Source organism: Vicia villosa, unplaced genomic scaffold, assembly GCF_029867415.1.
Source record: "Vicia villosa cultivar HV-30 ecotype Madison, WI unplaced genomic scaffold, Vvil1.0 ctg.000041F_1_1_1, whole genome shotgun sequence".
NCBI lineage: Eukaryota > Viridiplantae > Streptophyta > Magnoliopsida > Fabales > Fabaceae > Vicia > Vicia villosa.
In genome coordinates, this window is record NW_026704972.1 from 738,209 (window position 1) to 759,610 (window position 21,402).

General features: G+C 32.8%; 1 long non-coding RNA gene across 1 annotated transcript; it reads right to left on the reverse strand.

Annotated features, from left to right (window-relative positions):
- Positions 1-14,993: 14,993 nt before the first annotated feature.
- On the reverse strand, positions 14,994-16,246 carry LOC131622728 (uncharacterized). The gene is made up of 2 exons (XR_009289986.1): positions 15,362-16,246; positions 14,994-15,199 (listed from the first exon to the last, which is right to left on the reverse strand). It is a non-coding gene; the product is annotated as an uncharacterized LOC131622728 (long non-coding RNA).
- Positions 16,247-21,402: the final 5,156 nt, after the last annotated feature.

Here is a 21,402-nt window from a genome sequence, read left to right on the forward strand (position 1 = left end):
ATATTGAGCAAATTATGCTTAAGTACTTTTACCTAGAGGACCTCCAAAATCCTTGGATTTGGGAACTTATTAATGCTGCCAAAACCTAGTTTTTTCCTTTATTGTTATCTCCATATGAGACAAATCCTCCTTCTTTAGGAAAAAAGTGGAGAATAAGATATCTTTACGTGACATATGCTTTGAAAATATTAGTTATTAACTCTACGTACCCATATCATCTTGGGTCCTTGTTTGTTTGTTTCATAAATAGATTTCTTTCTTATCTTGGAGACATATGAATTTTCAGAGTTAGCTGACACTTTGGCTATGTGTTCACAGTGTTTCTTATAGAAGTATGAAGGGGGATGTTAATATTTGCTTTCATGGATTTTCCTTATAAAACAAAACATGGCTATGTGACCTTCTTTATTATACTATTTTCATTTTTAATATTTTACACTGAGATGTATTCCTGATTTTACATATGTTGGCAAAGTTCTTGTTGTTGTTCTTAGGTTCATAACCTAACCCGACTTTGTTGTAGGAGGCTCTTTGATTTCTAATAAGGGTTTTACAAGTCCATGATCAATTACATACTTGATTCCATGAATCGTAATTTACATCTCAGCAATATTAGTTGCCAATATCACCTAACAAAATAACAAAATGTCAAGTTGAATATAATATAAGACAAATTATTACATGCTATGATAAATATCAGAGGTCACTTTGAATATGCACAAGCTCACACTTAAAACTTGAATGTTATTATTGTTACAAACAAGCTCAAATTAAATGGTGATGCCCAAGTGTTAAAAAAACAATATGGTTCTAGCAGCCAGTGTTTTGTATATAATGGACTTTTTATAGGGATTGTTTCCATGTCAAATGGCATAGTTCCTAGAGGAGAAGTGTGGGAAGAATGCAATAAAACATCAAAGGTAATACAAGTGATGGAAAACATGTCAGATTACATATTTTTCATGACAACAAATTATACAAAGTTTGTTTAAAATAAAGGCAAATTTGGAATTTTGGGTTAGAGTGACGATACAAAAAATTGTACAAATAGTACATTAGTACATGAAAACGAAATTGATTTGGTGATAGAATAAGCAGAAAAAATGACAATGTTATTTCTAAAATTAACATCAAAGTAGTATTGTCCACGGTGGATGGAAATCCATGGCAGAGAACCAAAATCCCACCATACCAAAGAGATATGACTATGAGTGTCAATGATATAAATTTTATTCCTCATCCACCGCCACAATGTTATAATCTTGTGTGTGAGTGTATGTAAGTAGAAATATGCATGAATGACTTATGCAACATGCAAACATGGATGAAAAATGACACGCATGAGACATGAAACTACATGTTATAAATGCATACATGAAACAATTGTGTCAAATAGGAGTTAAATATCTCATAATAAGCTAAATGTTAAGCTGAAATATTAAATTATTTGACAAGTATAATACACCAAATCAATAAACTACCACTGCTACAACTATTATTTTTAATAACGTCTCGCAAATCAATAACATCAAGTCGAACGTTGCCACTACTATGCTATTCAGCTATAACACTGCTATGCTATTCTGCTATATGGTGCTAATGATAACATAAATTCTTTCAAAACAAAAAATAAACTGGAGACTTCATGTGAAATAAATCAAACAGGTATTTAGTTTCTATTCTCTATCTATGGTTCATGCTTGAAGGGGAGCTTTGGCACAACAATAATAATTGCAACTATGTGGGAAGAGGCTATGGGAACCTTTTGCAAATTCAAGTAAACTTTTCTACATAAAATATATCCATAAGCACTTATGGCAACAAAGAAAAATTTGAATTGATTAATTTGAACTTATTTACTTACTTAAGCACTTCTGAGATTCCTTCAAGCTTCAAGCAAGCATAATCAATTCCATCACTGCTGATATTTTGTTCACTCTGATTACTCATCCTGACACCTTTTATATTCTCAACTTTGAATCCACTTATTCATTTTCAAGACCTAAGATCTACAACAACCAACACGGTAGTTCCCAAAACCATACAAATTAGCATGCACGGTTACAGAGCCTTAGTGGAATTTAATCGGCGAGAAAGAGATGAAAAATACGCATCAGTGGCAGGTGCAGATAAGTAATGCGTTTACAAATAATTGGTTGCGAAGTCAACGACTAGTAGACGCAGATGGAGGAAGTTGTTGATGTAGAGAAGCAATGTGTTTACAGATGATCAATTTAAGGTTTAAAGATGAGAAAAGGTTTACTGGAAAAACTAGAGTGGGTGGGAAGATGTAGGAACTTGCAAGGAGAGAAAACCCTAATGGTAGAGGACGAGAAGATTTTGCTGGGTAATGTATTGGGCACACATAACCCACTTAATCTTGCCTAAAGATAAAAATATACAATTACAAAATTATATATAATATCATAGTATTATAATTGTTAGCTAGCCTAGTAGCAAGTTTAAGTTTTAAGAGACTCAAGTCTTCAGTCTGAATTTTCTACGAAACCTAAATTTTTTATTATTATTGAAGTAAATAAAACTTCTTAGGTCATTTGGGCGACATTTGACTTAATAGACTTGTTAGAACAAGATTTGTTCTGATCAATTATCTGAGTTTTGATGATAACAATAATATGAATTTTGCTTAAGATAATATGGTACTCTAATCCAATGCAATTTCCTTTTCAGGAAATATATAAAGAGTATGCATAATTCAGCGCTCAGAAGCTTTGTCTCAAAGGGTTCAGCATGCAACATCAGAACATGGTCTGGCAAGACATCAGAAGATGGTCGAAGCAGAATCAGAACATGGGTCTATGGAAGCATCAGAAGAACATGAGATCAGAAGCACTGAAGTTCTGATGGTATCACGCACAGAAGCACTTCAAGGTCAAAAGATCAGAAGATGCTTTTCACCAAGCTGTTTAACTCTGATGATATTCAAACGTTGTATTCACAAACATCAGATCAGAAGGAAGTACAAGTGGCAAGCTACGCTGACTGACAAAAGGAACGTTAAAAGCTATTATAGGCAACGTCAGTAGACACAGCGTGAACAAGGCTCGAGGTAGTTGACAAAAGCGTATAACATTAAATGCGATGCTGTACGGAACACGCAAAGCATTAAATGCACTCAACGGTCATCTTCTCCAACGCCTATAAATATGAAGTTCTGATGAGAAGCAAGGTTAACGATTCTGAACAAAAACAACTCCTATTAACTTGCTGAAACTCTGTTCTATTCAAAGCTCAGAATCTTCATCTTCATCAAAGCTCACTACATTGCTGTTGTAATATATTAGTGAGATTAAGCTTAAACGTTAAGAGAAATATCACAGTTTGTGATTATAGCTTTTAAGAAGCAATTGTAATACTCTTAGAATTGATTACATTAAGTTGTAAGGTTGTAACTAGAGTGATCGTGTGGATCAGAATACTCTAGAAAAGTCTTAGAGGGTATCTAAGCAGTTGTTCCTGGAGTGATCAGTGTGTGATCAGAAGACTCTGGAAGACTTAGTTGCTGACTAAGTGGAGAACCATTGTAATCCGTGCGATTAGTGGATTAAATCCTCAGTTGAGGTAAATCATCTCTACGGGGGTGGACTGGAGTAGTTTAGTTAACAACGAACCAGGATAAAAATAACTGTGCAATTTATTTTTATCTGTCAAGTTTTTAAAGCTACACTTATTCAAACCCCCCTTTCTAAGTGTTTTTCTATCCTTCAATTGGCATCAGAGCGCCGGTTCTAAGGTGCAAGCACTTAACCGTGTTTAGAAAAGATTCAGGAAGAGAAAAACGCTTCAGTAAAAGATGGCTGATGAAACTGCAAAGTCTACACCTGCATCTACATCTGGCTCTGCTGAGCAACACAACGGTAACAATGGTTATACTAGACCGCCGGTATTTGATGGTGAAAACTTTGAATACTGGAAAGATAAACTGGAAAGTTACTTTCTTGGTCTAGATGGTGATCTATGGGATCTTCTGATGGATGGTTACAAACATCCAGTAAATGCCAGTGGCGTAAAGCTGACAAGGCAAGAAATGAATGATGATCAGAAGAAGCTTTTCAGGAATCATCATAAATGCAGAACTGTTTTGCTGAATGCTATCTCTCATGCTGAGTATGAGAAGATATCTAACAGGGAAACGGCCTATGACATATATGAGTCCTTGAAAATGACTCATGAAGGAAATGCTCAAGTCAAGGAGACTAAAGCTCTCGCTTTAATCCAGAAGTATGAAGCCTTCAAGATGGAGGATGATGAAGACATTGAAAAGATGTTTTCAAGATTTCAAACTCTTACTGCTGGATTGAGAGTTCTTGACAAGGGATACACCAAGGCTGATCACGTAAAGAAGATCATCAGAAGCTTACCCAGAAGATGGGGTCCTATGGTGACTGCATTCAAGATTGCAAAGAATCTGAATGAAGTTTCTCTGGAAGAGCTTATCAGTGCCTTGAGAAGCCATGAAATAGAGCTGGACGCAAATGAGCCTCAAAAGAAAGGTAAGTCTATTGCATTAAAATCCAATATCAAGAAATGCACTAACGCTTTTCAGGCTAGAGAAGAAGATCCTGAAGAATCAGAATCTGAAGAAGAAGATGAACTGTCCTTGATCTCCAGAAGGCTAAATCAACTCTGGAAGAACAAGCAAAGGAAGTTCAGAGGCGTCAGAAGTTCAAAGAAATTTGAACGTGGAGAATCTTCTGATGACAGAAGATTTGACAAGAAGAAGGTCATGTGCTATGAATGCAATGAGCCTGGACACTTCAAGAATGAATGTCCAAAACTTCAGAAGGAAAATCCCAAGAAGAAGTTTCATAAGAAGAAAGGTCTTATGGCAACCTGGGATGAATCAGAAGATGATTCAGACTCTGAAGATGAGCAGGCTAACTGTGCGCTGATGGCGACAGAAGATGACGGATCAGAATCTACATCAGAATCAGATTCTGAAGAGGTATTTTCTGAACTTACTAGAGATGAGTTAGTTTCCGGTCTAACTGAACTTCTGGAATTCAAGTCTCAGATTAGTCTCAAATACAAAGAGCTGAAAAAGCTATTTGAATTTGAAACAAAGAAGCTTGAGTTGGAGAATTCTGAATTAAAAGAAAAACTTTTAAAATTATCCAATAATGTTGGATCTCCTTCTGATTCAGAAAAATCCACTCCTAGTCTAAACCATATTCTGAAAGAATATGATTTAAGTTTCAGGAAGTTCTTATCTAGAAGTATTGGCAGAAGTCAGCTAGCTTCTATGATATATGCTGTGTCTGGAAACAAAAGAGTTGGCATTGGTTTTGAGGGTGAAACCCCATACAAACTTGAACCTGTTGATGAAATGAAATTCACATACAAGCCATTGTATGATCAGTTCAAGTATGGCCATTCCCATGATATTAGGCACACTTCACATGCTCAAAGTTTTCACATAACACACACCAAAAAGCATGTGACACAACCTAGGAAATATCATGAAACTCACATTAAAAATTATCATGCTGTTCCTCCTTCTGCTTACAATGTTAAACCTAAGTTCAATCAGAACTTGAGGAGAACTAACAAGAAAGGACCCAAGAAGATGTGGGTACCAAAGAAAAAGACTATTTCTTTTGCAGATTCTCTTGGCGACAAAGAAGATAAAAGTCAACATGTCATGTCACCTGGACTCAAGTTGGTCTCAACACTTGAAGGGAAGAAGGATTGTCTTCCAAGTTCTGGTACTTAAATCTGTTGAAGAATCTATGTTCGTAGGAGATCAGAAAAGAAAGTTTATTAGTCTTGGAATCATTTGTTTTGTTTGTTTCTATAGCAATGATGTTTCGTTCTTGAGTATTCTGAATGCTCTAAATGCTACAGAATATACAATATTGAAACATTGATTGTGGACGAATCAATAAATATCTGGTTTGATGATAAACTTGTTTCTGATGAAACAAAGCAGCTTAAGAATTTCTGCAGATACAGTTTTGTCTTATCAGAAGCTGCAGAACAAAGAAGTGAATCTCCAGAAGCTGTGTATATCAGAAGTAATGGATCAGAAGATCATTCAGATTTACATCAGCACACCTCAGAAGGAGTGTTTCCAGAAGAGAAATTTGATCAATTCTGAAGCAGTGATCAAAATCAGAAGGCGTAAAGCCTATTGAATATTTCACACCTGTCATCCATTATCTGATGACGAACACGTGTCTCTACGGTCAGTACGAAGCGTGCAGTTGAAAAGACGCCGACCTAGGTAACTGTATTAAATCATTTCATTTACCATGCTATCTCTCCTAATGTCATTTCTCATTTAATGCAAAATGATTTATATTATTTTCAAATCTTTTAAATAGCCCGCTTCAACTTCATTCTTTTCTCCGTCTCTCTATTTTGTTGTACATTTTTTTTTCGCTGCATCTGTTTTTCTTTTTCAAACCCTAGTCTTTGTTCTAATCTTACGACATAATCATCATGAACTCTTCCTCTTGTTCATCTTCCTCAAAAGAAAGACTTACTTCTTCACAAATCCTTCTACGAAATTATGAATATGCTCCTTTGAAAACTTGCTTGATACCCACGAAGGACTTGGAGGTTTTATGTGAAACTGCTGTGGACTTAAACAATCTTAAAGCGAATGGCTTTAAGTGTGATGCAAGAATCCTTGAGCAAGGATGGTCCAAGTACCTTAATAGATTGGTTGGTCCAATTTATCCTGATCTTGTGAAGGATTTCTGGGTACATGCAACGGTTACCCCAACGGCCATCATTTCATTCGTGCTAGGGCATGAAGTGGTTATCTCTGAAAATCTGATCAGGAAGCTATACAATCTGAATGATGAAGAAGGTTGGTCTGGTTTTCGACATGCATCTGTTGATTGGTCGATAGTTGAAAAACAAATCTCTAAGTCTTCTGGGATTGACTCGAATAACACAGGCACCTTGAGGCCATTTTATAGAGTATGGGCTGAGATTATTCTGGGTTCTCTTCACCACAGAAAAAGGATGCTCTCCTCTTCTTACATCAGTCCAGATCACAAGCACACTCTTTTCTGCATTGGCAAAAAGACTGAGATCAACATTTCTCACATTCTGTTTGAGAATCTAAAAACTTCAATTCTTGAGTCAAGAGAAGAGGAAAGGGCGAAGTACCCTCATCTTTCAAGAACGACTATTCCGTTTGGAAGAATGATTTCAGACATTCTTACTGAAAGCAAAGTGCTGGACTCCATCAGAAAACTCAATGCATCCCATTTGCTTGGAGTAGTTCAAGGTCCCATTTTTAATGGTGTGGATTTGTTCAGATTAGAACTCATTCAAAATGTACCTTCTGTGTGCCCAAGCTTTCCTGACATTCTCTCAAGAAGAGTTGTTGTTGAAGGTTTTGCCTCCTTGTTTCAAGAAGAACTGCATCAGGTTGTCAAGTCTTACCTGGAAGATTGTGTTAGGAAGCAATCAGATATTGATCCTGCTTGGATCCGTGGCAGAGTACTTCCGTCCAAGGCTGATCTTCTGAAGAAGGATCAGAAGGAACTAAAGGCTAGGCTAAAAAGAAAAGCCCGAGAAGATGAGGCTGAGAAAGCCAAGAAGTTGAGGGTCACCTATGATCCTGACAAGGTGGACTCTGAAGAACGAAGAGATAAAAGGATCAGAGATTCCTTTCGCAGAACCAGATCTTCTTCTTCTGTACAAATCTCCAGACAGGTTTTTACTCCACCTCCTTCTGTCCCTAAACCATCTTTCCAATCACCTCCATCTGAACCAAAAATAAACTTCACCTTACCAAATCCTTCTCCATCATCCTTCTCCTCTCCCATTCTAAACCCCACACCTTTAAGTATTCTTCCCCCAACTCCTTCTGATAAATCTTTCTCACCAATTCCCTTTACAAATACTCCATCCTCGTCTCAATCTATCATTTCTGATATTCCATCCTCATCAATCATTCTCTCAGATATCCCTTCTTCCTCATCCACCGCACCTCCACCTTCTATATCCCATCCCTTACCTACCAGAAAATCCAAACCTTACTGTCTTCTCTACCCTGACTACAAATTCACCTTCAATCCGCCTGAACCTGAACCCTATACCTACCTGGAACTTTTCAGACATGAGGTGATTAGCAGTCTAGACCTTCTGAAGGATGCATTTCTAAATGGTCTGGATGATGTTTCTACAAGAAATCTCTGGAGAAGATTTCGCAAGGATTTTCAAGTAGAAGCAATGGGAGTACAGAAAAGACTAGTGGCTGCTGCCCCTGGTTACCCTGGTTACCTTCTGGAGGATGATAATGGTATATACTACCATCCTCTCAGAAATTGTGTTGCTGCTGAAGAGAAGCCCTTCTTGGATGAGATGGAACAATTAAGACTGGCTGCTGAAATGGAAGCAAATCCATGCAGGGATATTGTTATCTTTATTCCTGATTATCCTGTTCTGCTCGGAGACTTCAAGACTCTCTTTGACTATCTGAGGGAAAACCCTTCTGAGAAAGACCCAAGCTTGGTCATTCCAGAAGTTGTTGACCCACCAGAAGTTGAAGGTCCTTCTGCTCCCAGGAATCTAGCTGCCATTCTTCAGGCACTTGAGAATGGAGACTCAGAAATTCCTGCTGCAGAATATGGAGATGCTTCTATGCAAGGAGCAGATGCTGAAGATAATGTTGCTGAATCAGATCCTGTTGAGGAAATCCCTGCAAATGATCTATCCATGGAAGCTACAGATCAAGTTGCTATTCCTGTGGTTGAAAGCGGTGAAGCTTCTTCTGATGAATCTTCTCGTCTTGCAAGGACTCTGGAAGAAATTCAGAGGAGACAGGATGAGCAAAGCTCACTCAATGATGAGTACAGAGCTTTCATGGTGAGGCAAGATGGACACAACAATGAGGTTCAAGAGATGCTGGCCAAGATCTTGTCAAGGCTAGGGCCATCTTAGATTGAGTCTGTGTTGTTTCTTTCTTTTCGTTGCATCTGTCTTTGTGCATCCGATCTTACTTATCTTCATGTACTTCTGTACCTGCTCTTTGAACTTCAATGAAATCATCTTCTTCCTCTGTGTGTTTCGTTTTGTTTGTCTCTGAATCTTTTTTGTTTTTTTGATGATATGACAAAAAGGGGGAGAAAGATAAATGATAAATGATTTGATTAATCTATCAGTTGCTGGGTAAAGCTCCCACACATTTTCTAACAAGAACTGCAAGTTCTATATGGTTTAAGTGTTTTGCAGGTATAAAGAAGTGAAGAGAATCTTCAAAGCAAACACAAGAAGCAAAACCATAAGAAGTGTTATTCTGTAAAAAGAATAAGCTCATGGAAACTGAAGCAAGCTGAGTGCTGTCAAGCTTCAGAAATCAGAAGCAAGAAAGAAGAATGAATCAGAAGCACTGATAATAGAATTTGATCCATATTTGTCTATCTGCTCTGACAAAATTCTATTTGCTCTGATACATTATTTTAGCCTATATGGCTCTGATACATATCATGTGTTCTAATATACATTTTATGTTCTGACTCGTTCATGCTGACTTTTGTCGTTTAGTTTTTGTTCTGTAACATTTCAAGATGTAGAGATGCTCTGATGATGCTCTGGTACATTCAACAATGTTCTGATACAAATCTAGCATGAAGTGATGTTGGTAGAAATTCAAAGCTCTGAAGCTATCCGAGGGAAGCAGAAATCAGAAGCTGTGATTGTTCTAAAGATCCAGAAAACTCAAGTTCTGAAGCTGTCCTAAATGGAAGCAGAAATCAGAAGCTGTGAATGTTCTGAAGATCAAAGAAATTCAGTTCTGAAGCTGTCCTAAATGGAAGCAGAAATCAGAAGCTGTGAATGTTCTGAAGATCAAAGAAATTCAAGTTCTGAAGCTGTCCTAGATGGAAGCAGGAATCAGAAGCTGTGAGTGTTCTAGGGATCTAAAGAAATTCTAGTTCTGAAGCTGTCCAATGGAAGCAGAAGTCAGAAGCAATGAATTCTCTGAAGACAGAAGCTTATGTGATCGTCTCTACCGAAATAATCAGGGAAGTCTTTTAATTAAAGTTCTTCGAGTATTTATTTCAGGGGGAGATTATTTATCTCAGGGGGAGATTGTTAATCTCAGGGGGAGACATATTCATATGCTTATGCTATAGCTGTGTAATTTGTCTTTTGCCGTCTGCTCTTTCTGATCGCAAATTCATATCATTTATATATGTTTTTGTCATCATCAAAAAGGGGGAGATTGTTAGAACAAGATTTGTTCTGATCAATTATCTGAGTTTTGATGATAACAATAATATGAATTTTGCTTAAGATAATATGGTACTCTAATCCAATGCAATTTCCTTTTCAGGAAATATATAAAGAGTATGCATAATTCAGCGCTCAGAAGCTTTGTCTCAAAGGGTTCAGCATGCAACATCAGAACATGGTCTGGCAAGACATCAGAAGATGGTCGAAGCAGAATTAGAACATGGGTCTATGGAAGCATCAGAAGAACATGAGATCAGAAGCACTGAAGTTCTGATGGTATCACGCACAGAAGCACTTCAAGGTCAAAAGATCAGAAGATGCTTTTCACCAAGCTGTTTGACTCTGATGATATTCAAACGTTGTATTCACAAACATCAGATCAGAAGGAAGTACAAGTGGCAAGCTACGCTGACTGACAAAAGGAACGTTAAAAGCTATTATAGGCAACGTCAGTAGACACAGCGTGAACAAGGCTCGAGGTAGTTGACAAAAGCGTATAACATTAAATGCGATGCTGTACGGAACACGCAAAGCATTAAATGCACTCAACGGTCATCTTCTCCAACGCCTATAAATATGAAGTTCTGATGAGAAGCAAGGTTAACGATTCTGAACAAAAACAACTCCTATTAACTTGCTGAAACTCTGTTCTATTCAAAGCTCAGAATCTTCATCTTCATCAAAGCTCACTACATTGCTGTTGTAATATATTAGTGAGATTAAGCTTAAACGTTAAGAGAAATATCACAGTTTGTGATTATAGCTTTTAAGAAGCAATTGTAATACTCTTAGAATTGATTACGTTAAGTTGTAAGGTTGTAACTAGAGTGATCGTGTGGATCAGAATACTCTAGAAAAGTCTTAGAGGGTATCTAAGCAGTTGTTCCTGGAGTGATCAGTGTGTGATCAGAAGACTCTGGAAGACTTAGTTGCTGACTAAGTGGAGAACCATTGTAATCCGTGCGATTAGTGGATTAAATCCTCAGTTGAGGTAAATCATCTCTGCGGGGGTGGACTGGAGTAGTTTAGTTAACAACGAACCAGGATAAAAATAACTGTGCAATTTATTTTTATCTGTCAAGTTTTTAAAGCTACACTTATTCAAACCCCCCCTTTCTAAGTGTTTTTCTATCCTTCAAGACTTTTTAAGTCAGTTAGTGAACATAAACGACTTAAGAAATTTAATGTGAATCATATTTTTTATTTAATCTTTGTTAGATCAGTTTTAAATACACCTGACCTAACTAAGTTTTAAATATTTACGAAATTGCCACTACGTCGTTTCTTAAGTTAGGTGGCAGGTGAACTGACTTAACAACCTTTGCTAAAGAAGTATTTTTGTACTAGTGAATGCTCGTTAGGCTTGCAGCTTCTATGCCTAGCTACTTGAAAATGGACTAGGGCATGAGTTTGATACTTGCTCTAAGATCACACAATGCTTTTCCACAAAAAGAATCTCCTATATTGCATGGTATGGTAAAACTTCCGGATCTTTCAACTTTGGTGGTAACTTTCCCCGAACAAATTGGCTACATTAATTCTTCCTCAATGGTTGTCTTCATCCCTCTCGTGTTCCGATTGTTGAATCTTTGTTGATAATTGTGTTGATATCTCATATATTCGTGTTTAATATGAAGCATTATTTTAGGTTCTTTTTAACCTTTTTCTTTTAAACTAAAAACTTAATTACTATACATTTTTAAACACATGATCAAATGATAAAATCTTTTGAAAAATAGAGACAAGTGTCTCTTTTGAGTGATACTACTCTAACGATTCTAAGTTCCATGTTGCTTGACTTTGTATTTTTTAGAATCCTTATTTGCAAAGTAAGAGAAAACTCCATATTCGCACAAGATTAGACAAAATAGTAGTACAATCTATGCAAAAATTTCAACTTACACCTTTGCTTGCATGATTGCCTTTGTGAGCTTTTTCTACTTGAAATTTTGAATTAAGAGAAGACCTACCCAAAAATCATGATTATGAGCTACTTTGACCAAGTTTGTTCAAATCTTAACTTAAAATTTACTCCATCATTCTCATTATCACATTTGATCATATTTTGAAATTATCAGTTTATGAGCTTATTTAGACACAATGTTGTGAAATTGTCTTTACAATTAAAATTGCTACTAGAAATTAAGAATCTCAAATTAATAGTATTGTATTTAGTATATTTTTATTTTTGCTGAGAAAAAAAATTAAAATGATAGACACTCTTACACTAGACAAGAGGACACTGCAATTTTTCAGATAATAGCAGTGAAGAATCTTACAAAATTAGCAATATCTGGAGAGTTATTTTTAGCATAATTAAAAATAGTTTTTCTAGCTAGTCCAAAAATTTGCAGAATCATTTTTCTTCATGTACACATGAAAAGACCAATCTTTCTGCAGAATGCTTCTACAATATTTTTAACTAATGACTCAAAAGTAGTATAGAAAATATGTAACTAAAATTAATTAAAGGCAAAAACTATACTATAGTGCATATCAATAAAGGGAGAAAAAAAAAAGAAACTGAGAAGAATAATGGAAAGTGAAATACATATTCATCTTTCTTATAATATAAATAAAAATTAAAAATAAAAAGGCATTCATAAAGTTGGACAGGAATAGTATAGAATCTACTTTGACAGAATTGAAGAGTACAATTAATCTGGCTAGCAGAAGCATCAAACACATTACATATATCATATGATTGAATATTACATTAACTTATTTTATTCTTTTTTCTTCTCTCTTTCTTTCTCTCTCACACATCTTTTCTTTCACTTAGGTAATGTAACTGCAGGTTATAACTCTGCATCAGCCGAAAGCATCCTCAGTTGCCTTAACAACACATTGCTTGCTTTCACAGAATTGTTTTGCTACATTCCTAAGTTTTCCCTTATTTTTATTTTATTAATAGTTGTCTCTTCTATATCATTTACTGGATGGAGTGATTCAAGGTCAATTTTGTTTGTGATTTTATTACTTTGTTTGAAGTTAATGTCATCATTTGGCAAGTACTAGATGAAGATAGACTTTGTTTTATTTAGGGCAAAGGCTTAAAAAAAATATAGAAACGACCGTAACAAAACGGTATTGAAAGTTGATGATATCTATATTGTTAATCATTATTTTTATCATTTAAAAAAAAAATTAGTTAATTTACATCACAACAACTGCAATCAGAATCACAACATTTTTACCTACCAAAAATCACGAAAGCCTTATAAAACCTCAACCGCTATTCAAAACATTGATTTAGGGTTACATTATGTTTTGAATGATAGCAAGAAATAAGATGATTAAAAGAATAGAAATTTGAATTGGGAGGGGGGTGGTCCCTGAAAAGGAAAAGGGTGAAGGGCATAATGTCCTTGTGTAAGCTTTTTGAGCTGGTTTGACCGTATACGATATTCCCTGAAAGCCAATTGAAAATAGAGAGAGAAATATAAAGTGGTCCAATTCCTTTTTGCATATCAATGAGATTCCCCTTCTTCACTGGGCCATCTTCATCATCATCATCATCACCATCATAATCCTCCTTCTGCTACATACAATCATGCTTTTGCTTTTCCCATGATCTTTTCTTTTCTTTTCTTCATTTCAAACCCTGTCCCTTCCCACACATGCGTGTGTGTTTCTCTTTCTCTTTCTGTTTCTATCACACAACACTTACCCACCCTGCTTTCACTAGTAACTCTCAATAAAACAGACCTATAATACTACTATCACACTTGCATATATATCAAAACTATTAAATTACTTATTCAAAACAACAAATAAAATTAGTGTTTATTAATGGTATAATGATAATATCATATCTCTCATTAATTCTTAGAAATGACTAAAGTACTTTTTTGTACATCAAAAGTAATGAATATATTTGCTATGAAAGAAAGTTTGTCAATATTTTATGGTACCATATAGAGAATGTTACTTCATTTTAGTCCAAAGTTAGTTTTTCCTTTTCCCTTAATGCTGTTATACAACAAACAAAATCTAAGCCTTATCATACTATTGTGTTTGGAACAGCATTTACCGTAAACCCTAGCTGTAATAACTTCTGTATTTTTTTCTTCTTCATATATTTATGGCCTTGAAGCCCAAGAATTTATATGTTACAGCCTAACCAAACAAATTCTTGAAGCCCAAAAATTTATATTATAAAACATGCTTGTATCAAATTCTTTAAATTTGAGGTCTTTCTTAACAGTTTCAGAATGTTAGTTAATAGCTGAACCCTAAAAATACAACTCAATTCATATCAACGAAGACAAATGCAAGAGTCAGAGTTCAAACTCAAATTCACTATTGTGTGAGTTTAACTTCTAAACTACTAGTACTTAAACAAGAGTAACCCATAGAATTACAGTTCATTGTGTCAATAAAAACCTTGATTACCCTATTGCAGGACTAGTTGTGAACATACTTCTTATAAACGACCTTTGATGAGGTAGAAAAGTTGTGTTTTTGCATAGTTAGCTTGGTTGCTATTGAGTTAAGAAACACCAAATAAATTTAAGAACTTAGTCCAAAATTCAGAACCTAAAAACTAACTTAATTAGTAAATTAATTAGATTTATCTATAAAAAAATATGACCTAGATTAGTACTATTATATATATTTCAAAGTAAATTATAGTGCCATGAAAAAACCCCTAAATCAAAAACCATTTTTTAGACAACATATCAATGAAATCAATTACCAATTCCCATAAGCATTTATCAGACAAAAAAAAAATTCCAAATCAACCATAATAAATGAAAATTAATAACAGTAACATCTGAGAAGAAACAGTAAATCTTGGTTTTTTTAGGGCATTGTTGGTAAAATAACAAGGTCATATGAAATGTCCATGAGATAGACAGTGAAACAAGAATATAATAATAACATTCATAACTTCCATGTTAGCAGTAATTGATTAACTGTCACCAACAGTTCTTTTTTCCGTAACTTCCTCTTGTTGTTCCTTTCTCGTGCCTCCTTACAACTGTAGAGAAATCATTACTATTAGACCAAATCAAATAAATAAATAAATAATTAAATTAAATTAATTAAAAAAAAGAAAAATTATATGCATGTTCCCTATGTTAACGCTCTCTGCAAATCGAATATCATGCATCACAACAAATCAAAGAAAATGAAAAAATACCTTTCTTCTGTAACCTTGAAAATGACAATGCCGTGAGTACTCTCTTGCTTGCTACAATCAAGATTGGTTAGTAATAATACAATTAAAACAAAATTAAGAAAAAAGAGAGTATTACTATAGATCAAGATTTTGATTTTATTGATGATGATCTCCATGTTTGTAGATATGGAATATGCTTGGCTTCCCGTACGCCATCCACAACGGTTATTGATGTTTCAATAAGCTTCGTATATGGCATACAGGGAGCCAGGCATATAGTCATGCATGTATGCATGATGATCAGATGCATCAAAATGAAAAACAAAATTAAACCCTAAAAAATCTCTACTTAGTAAATAAGGTGGTAGAATTTTTTTTGTAGAGTTGTAAGAAATGGATAGTGAAGAAGATGAAGGTGGATTTGGGTGAGAAAGAAAGGAAGAGAGAGTGATGAGAAGAGAAATGTGAAGTGAATGAAGAGAAGAGAATGAGGTATATATTGTGGTTTGAGAGGGTAGGTCATAATGAAAAGGGTTAGAAAGCCCCACAAGAGAAAAACCCTACAGAATTGGCATAAAACTAGTATTTGAAGATTAAGGTGTGGCTAATAATAGTGAGAAGAGGAAAAGAAGGAAGAATATTGTGGGGTTGAGAATGCACCCTGAACATAAATTCAAACGCTAAATATAGACATAAACTAAGAGAGAGAGAAAGTAGAATTAGGTTATAGGTTGGGTTAGTAGTTAGTAGTAGTAACCACGCAATTTCCTAAGCATGTTTTGAAATCTCCTTTTCTGGCTCCTAAAGCTAACTCACTCTGCTTTTCTCTTCTCACATTTTTTGTCTCAAGTGTTTGGACGACATGGATTCCTCATATCAAAGGAACCCAACTAGTATTATCAACAATTTATGTGCCTTCTTTTTCCTCCATTATCTCTCTACTTTTTTTATATTTTTTTCCTTCCTTAATTGTATACCTTTTATTAGGTAAATAAACAAACAAATGATTCTTCCTCGTTCCATTATAATTATTATATTTAATTATTTAATATAAAATAATAAATGAAATAAAAGAGTAATAATTTTATTAATTATTGTTGTATGTATATTACAATAAATATGAAGTAAAAAATAATAATAATCTAATTTGTTTAAGTATTTTGTACACAAATTAATAAATATAATAAAGTTATAAAAATATAAAACAATTTCATAAGTTTTATTTTATTTAAAAAAAAATACTTTATAAATATTAAAAACTTATTCACATTAATACATAAATGTAAATATATTGGCTCTAGAAATTGAACTGTGTAAATCAGTAACTTAAATTTATTTAATTTAATTGACACATATTAATATATTATTATTATTATTATTATTATTATTATTATTATTATTATTATTATTATTATTATTATTATTATGGTGATGAAAAATTATATAACATTTTATAAATTGTTTACATAATAATAATAATTTGATAGCATAATTTGTAAATAAGAATAATTTTTATTTAAAAAACTGTATTTTAATTAAATTGATATTAATTTTAAAATAGAAAAAATTATTGATTAAAAAGTATGATTGGATTTGGAAAAAATTCAGTTAAAGTTATGTTGAAAATGAAAAGTAACAATTTTTTAAAGATTTTATTTATAATTGGACAAAACGAGTATTGTCTTACCACATACAGCTTTGCACTAACCCTTTTTTGTTAAAATAATGGTTCCCCAACCCAACTCTTCTAACCTAATTCACCACTTTTATTACTGTCCACTCAGATTAGCGCCTTTAATTGTGTTCTTCTTTTTCCTTTTTTTCTCTAACATGCTACTTTTGTATATACATGTATTATCAAACACATTTTTTATTAAAATAAATAATTACTTTTAATTGTAATATTAGTCAAGATTAATTGAAGATAAGGATGACAAAATTATCTTTGTAGATAAATTGCCATGGAGTCGATAGTTAAAAGTGGTATTAATTGTAAAATAAATAGATTTTCCAAGTATATCTGTAACTAAAAGGAGGGGTATTTGCTGGTAAAATAAATATATTTTTCAACTAAAGTATTTATTAAATAATATGAAATATATAAATAATTTTTTTAAAATTTAAAAGACAAATAGCACAATATTTTATTGGTAATTAGATGATTATTTATGTTGCCCCGTAATACTTATTATTATTCCTAATAAAGAGAAGTATCAATTATTTATATGCGTTATCTCTTGTAATAATTGTATCACAAGTATTGATGTGTACTATTAAAACGGATTATTTCTGAGGACACAATTACGCCAAGCATTAAGTAGTATAATCATTACTTTAAATGCAGATTAGAATGTAGTTATTAGTTATAACTATGACCATAAAGTTCATGATAGTACATATATTAAGCAATTTAATGTAAAAATATTTGCCTAAAAATCGGGTTTTTGACTCTTAATTCTATTCTCTCATTCGTTTCACAATAGTGTTCTCTTTCTTATTTTTATTTGTGTCAAATTATTTGTTCAATTAAAATACCAATGTGATACTTATTATTTTTTTCCATTAACTTAATTTATTTATTGTATTCTAATTCATTTAATACTCCACTACTTATTATTAATAAATTTATTTTATTATTGAAATCGACAAAATTAATAATTTTCTTAAAAAACTGAAAATCTCAAAGATGATACTTATTGTGAGACGGAGAGAGTAATTGTTTTACTAAACAAATTTTTTTTTTTTACATTTTTTTGTTACTATTGAATATTGAATACACTTTTGCTAAGTTAGCTTATAGCTTATAGCTGATGACTAATAATTTATAGCTTATGATTGATGGTTGAAACTGATAAATGATAAGCTAATTGAAGTGTTTGGTAAAATTAGTGATTCAAGTAACTTATAAATATAAAATGACATAAAATATATTTAATACATAAATATTTAATTTAAAATTAAAATAAATTATAAAAGGATAAAAATGAGTTTATGCTAAAATAATAAGGATAAAAAAGAAGAAAAATTATAAGATATATGCTATAAGCTAAAACGCTATTTGAAATAGCGCATAAAAAATAAGCTATAAGCTAGTAAAATAAGCTATAAGTTAGCGATGAAAAGACCGTTACCAAACAAGTCTAAATTGTTATTTGAATTTATAAACTATAAGACATAAGTTCAAAATTATGTCTTACCAAATAGAGCCTTAATATATTGGTAGATGAGCTTATGGTTCAAGAGTAACTCAATACATTCATAGATTTTTTATAAAAGCAAATAATATATATATGGGGAGGGTTATATTTACTCCAGGAGTAAGTTATTATAACTTACTCCAAATCTAGACAATTGATTCTTCTAAATCTAATGATTAAAAATAATAAGTAATAGTTTTTTCTCTCCACATTTAATTACCTATTATTTTTAACCACTAAATTGAAAAAAATCAATGGTCTAGATTTGGAGTAAGTTATAATAACTTACTCTTGGAGTAAATATAACCCTCCTCTCTCTCTCTCTCTCTATATATATATATATATATATATATATATATATATATATATATATATATATATATATATAAAACAAAGTTATTGAAGACAAGAGTCCAAAACAATAGAACTTAAAAAAATATAAAGGTTCTAATTGCCAACGAAAATAGAAACAAAATAAAGAGAGAAAAAAAAAAGCAAGCAAAAAAAAACAACAAAACAAAAGAGAAGAGAAAATCCTAAGTAAGACAAATCGAGGCGCCAAATTAATAAAGACATAAGGTAGAGCTCCCAAGCCAAGAATTAGTCACTGATCTCCAATAGAACAAGAAGAACACACCAATGGGAGGACGAAAACACTAATCCCTTATTAACTTAGATGCGTGATAAGATTCTTGAAAAAAATCGAGAAAGCACAAGAGTTTTCCACGGAACTACAACAATACCATTTTCAAGTCAAAAAAATATTCATGTATTCCACGTTTTTCATTGTCACAAATTTACCTCAGAATACTCACTATTACGAAAAATATTTTTAATCTCTCAGATGGAAATTTCTAAATAGGGTAACGAAGGGTTTCATTAAAAGTGAGTCACTTTACCCCTCGATTGAAAATTCGCCGAGGAAAAAAGTGTGATGGTCATGAGTTCGATCCTAGCCACAACATTTAGAAATTTTTAAAAGGCGAAAAACACATTTTCCCTCGATTGTGGATTTTAGCCTAGGAGGAATATAAGTTTATTATATCTAATGTGGATTGTTTATTTCACAAAATCCTAACTGAACATATAACCTTTCAAATTGATTTAGAAAACAATTATATGAAAAAATATGCTATATTTGAATAACAACTTACACTAATCAATGATTTTCTAGCATATTGTAACTCATTATTCATCTCTCGTTCGTTGATGGTTAGAATTTTGTTCAATATTTCAAGTTTCTCATTCAACACTTCCTTCTCTACTAATTCATTCTTCGAAGCATAAAATTTTAGGCTTTACAAAATAGACAAGAATAAAAGAAAGAGTTGAATGAAAACTAGAAGCATTAAAAAAAATTATAACTGTCAACAAAGAACTAGAGATGGATATTGAGTTATATGATGCTCGTAAAACATTGATTAGTGTAAGTTGTATCTCCAAATAAAACTTACTTTTTCATATTATTATTTTCAAAATCAATTTAAAAGGTTATATGTTTAAAGAGGGATTAGTGAAACAAAAAATTGACATTAGATATAATAAACTCAAATGTATTTTATGTCACTCTAATGTCCTCTTTACATGTTCGATAAAACAAGATAAAAGCTGCACAAATTAAGAATCACAAAAACAATATCTCAATCTCAATCTCAAACTCAATTACAACAACTAAACAACAACATATAACTTTTAAAACTTTGCTAAATAGAAAAACTAAACAACAACAATAACAACAACACTAAACTCAAAAGCAACGATCTAAATCTTAACAAAAATACAACAACATCAACAATACCTATTACGTACTTATCTCAACAAAAACAACAACATATAACATTCAATCTCAATCAAAGTTACAACAACAACATCAAACATTAATCTCAATTGCAAAAAAAACTACAACAACATCAACAATAAATCTATTACGGATTTATTTCAACTAAAACAACAACATATAATATTCAATCTCAATCTAAACAATAACATTAAATAACAACTCAAAAACAATAATCTCAATATCAACAAAACTACGACATCATCAATAATAAACATATATTTACTTATCTCAATAAAACAACAACATATAATACTCAATCTCAGTCTAAACAATAATAACAACAACAATATTAAACCTCTAGGATTTATGGTCTCAACAATTATTACAATAATAAGAACATTAATGTAACATGAGTAGTGATGTTTCCCGTATCGCAAATGTGAAGAAGAAGTCAAATAAATGATTTTGATCTTTCCTTCCTGCAAGTATCGAATGAAAGCCCTAAACATATATCATCTTTGTCAAAGTGTAACACGGTGGGAGAACTGACTTTTTTGAAATGTGCGGATAACAAGAGTCGCCACCGACTTTTATTTTATCCAATTAGGAAAGGCAAAAAGAAAAGGAAAGACCTTTGAAAGATTTTGAGTTCGGGGGTAGGTTATACAAAGGGAAGGTGTAAGCACCCTTTGTATCCATGGTTATCCATGGGATCTTAATTGCTTAGCTCACTTGTTTGTTTGAATTGTTTGAAAGGGTGTCGTGTGTGAATTGAAAAGATTTGAATAAGGACTTTAGCTTGTAAATAAGAGTAGCCTTTTTGAATTGATTTAAAAAAGGGGTGTGAAAATTAATTTGAATTTGAGTAGTGAGTAAGCAGTTAAAAGCACCTACCCTAAGTTTAATGTCTTTATGTTCCTTAGGATTTTCGTTTGAAAGGGCTATCTGTACCATAAGGAGGGTAAGTAGTCTTTTCATTGGATGTATCGGGTCATCGAGAGTCATCGTTCGCCATATGGCTATCCATACCATAAGAAGGGTAGGAAGTCTTAGGAGAGGATGGGAATAGTCATTTGTAGGCAACC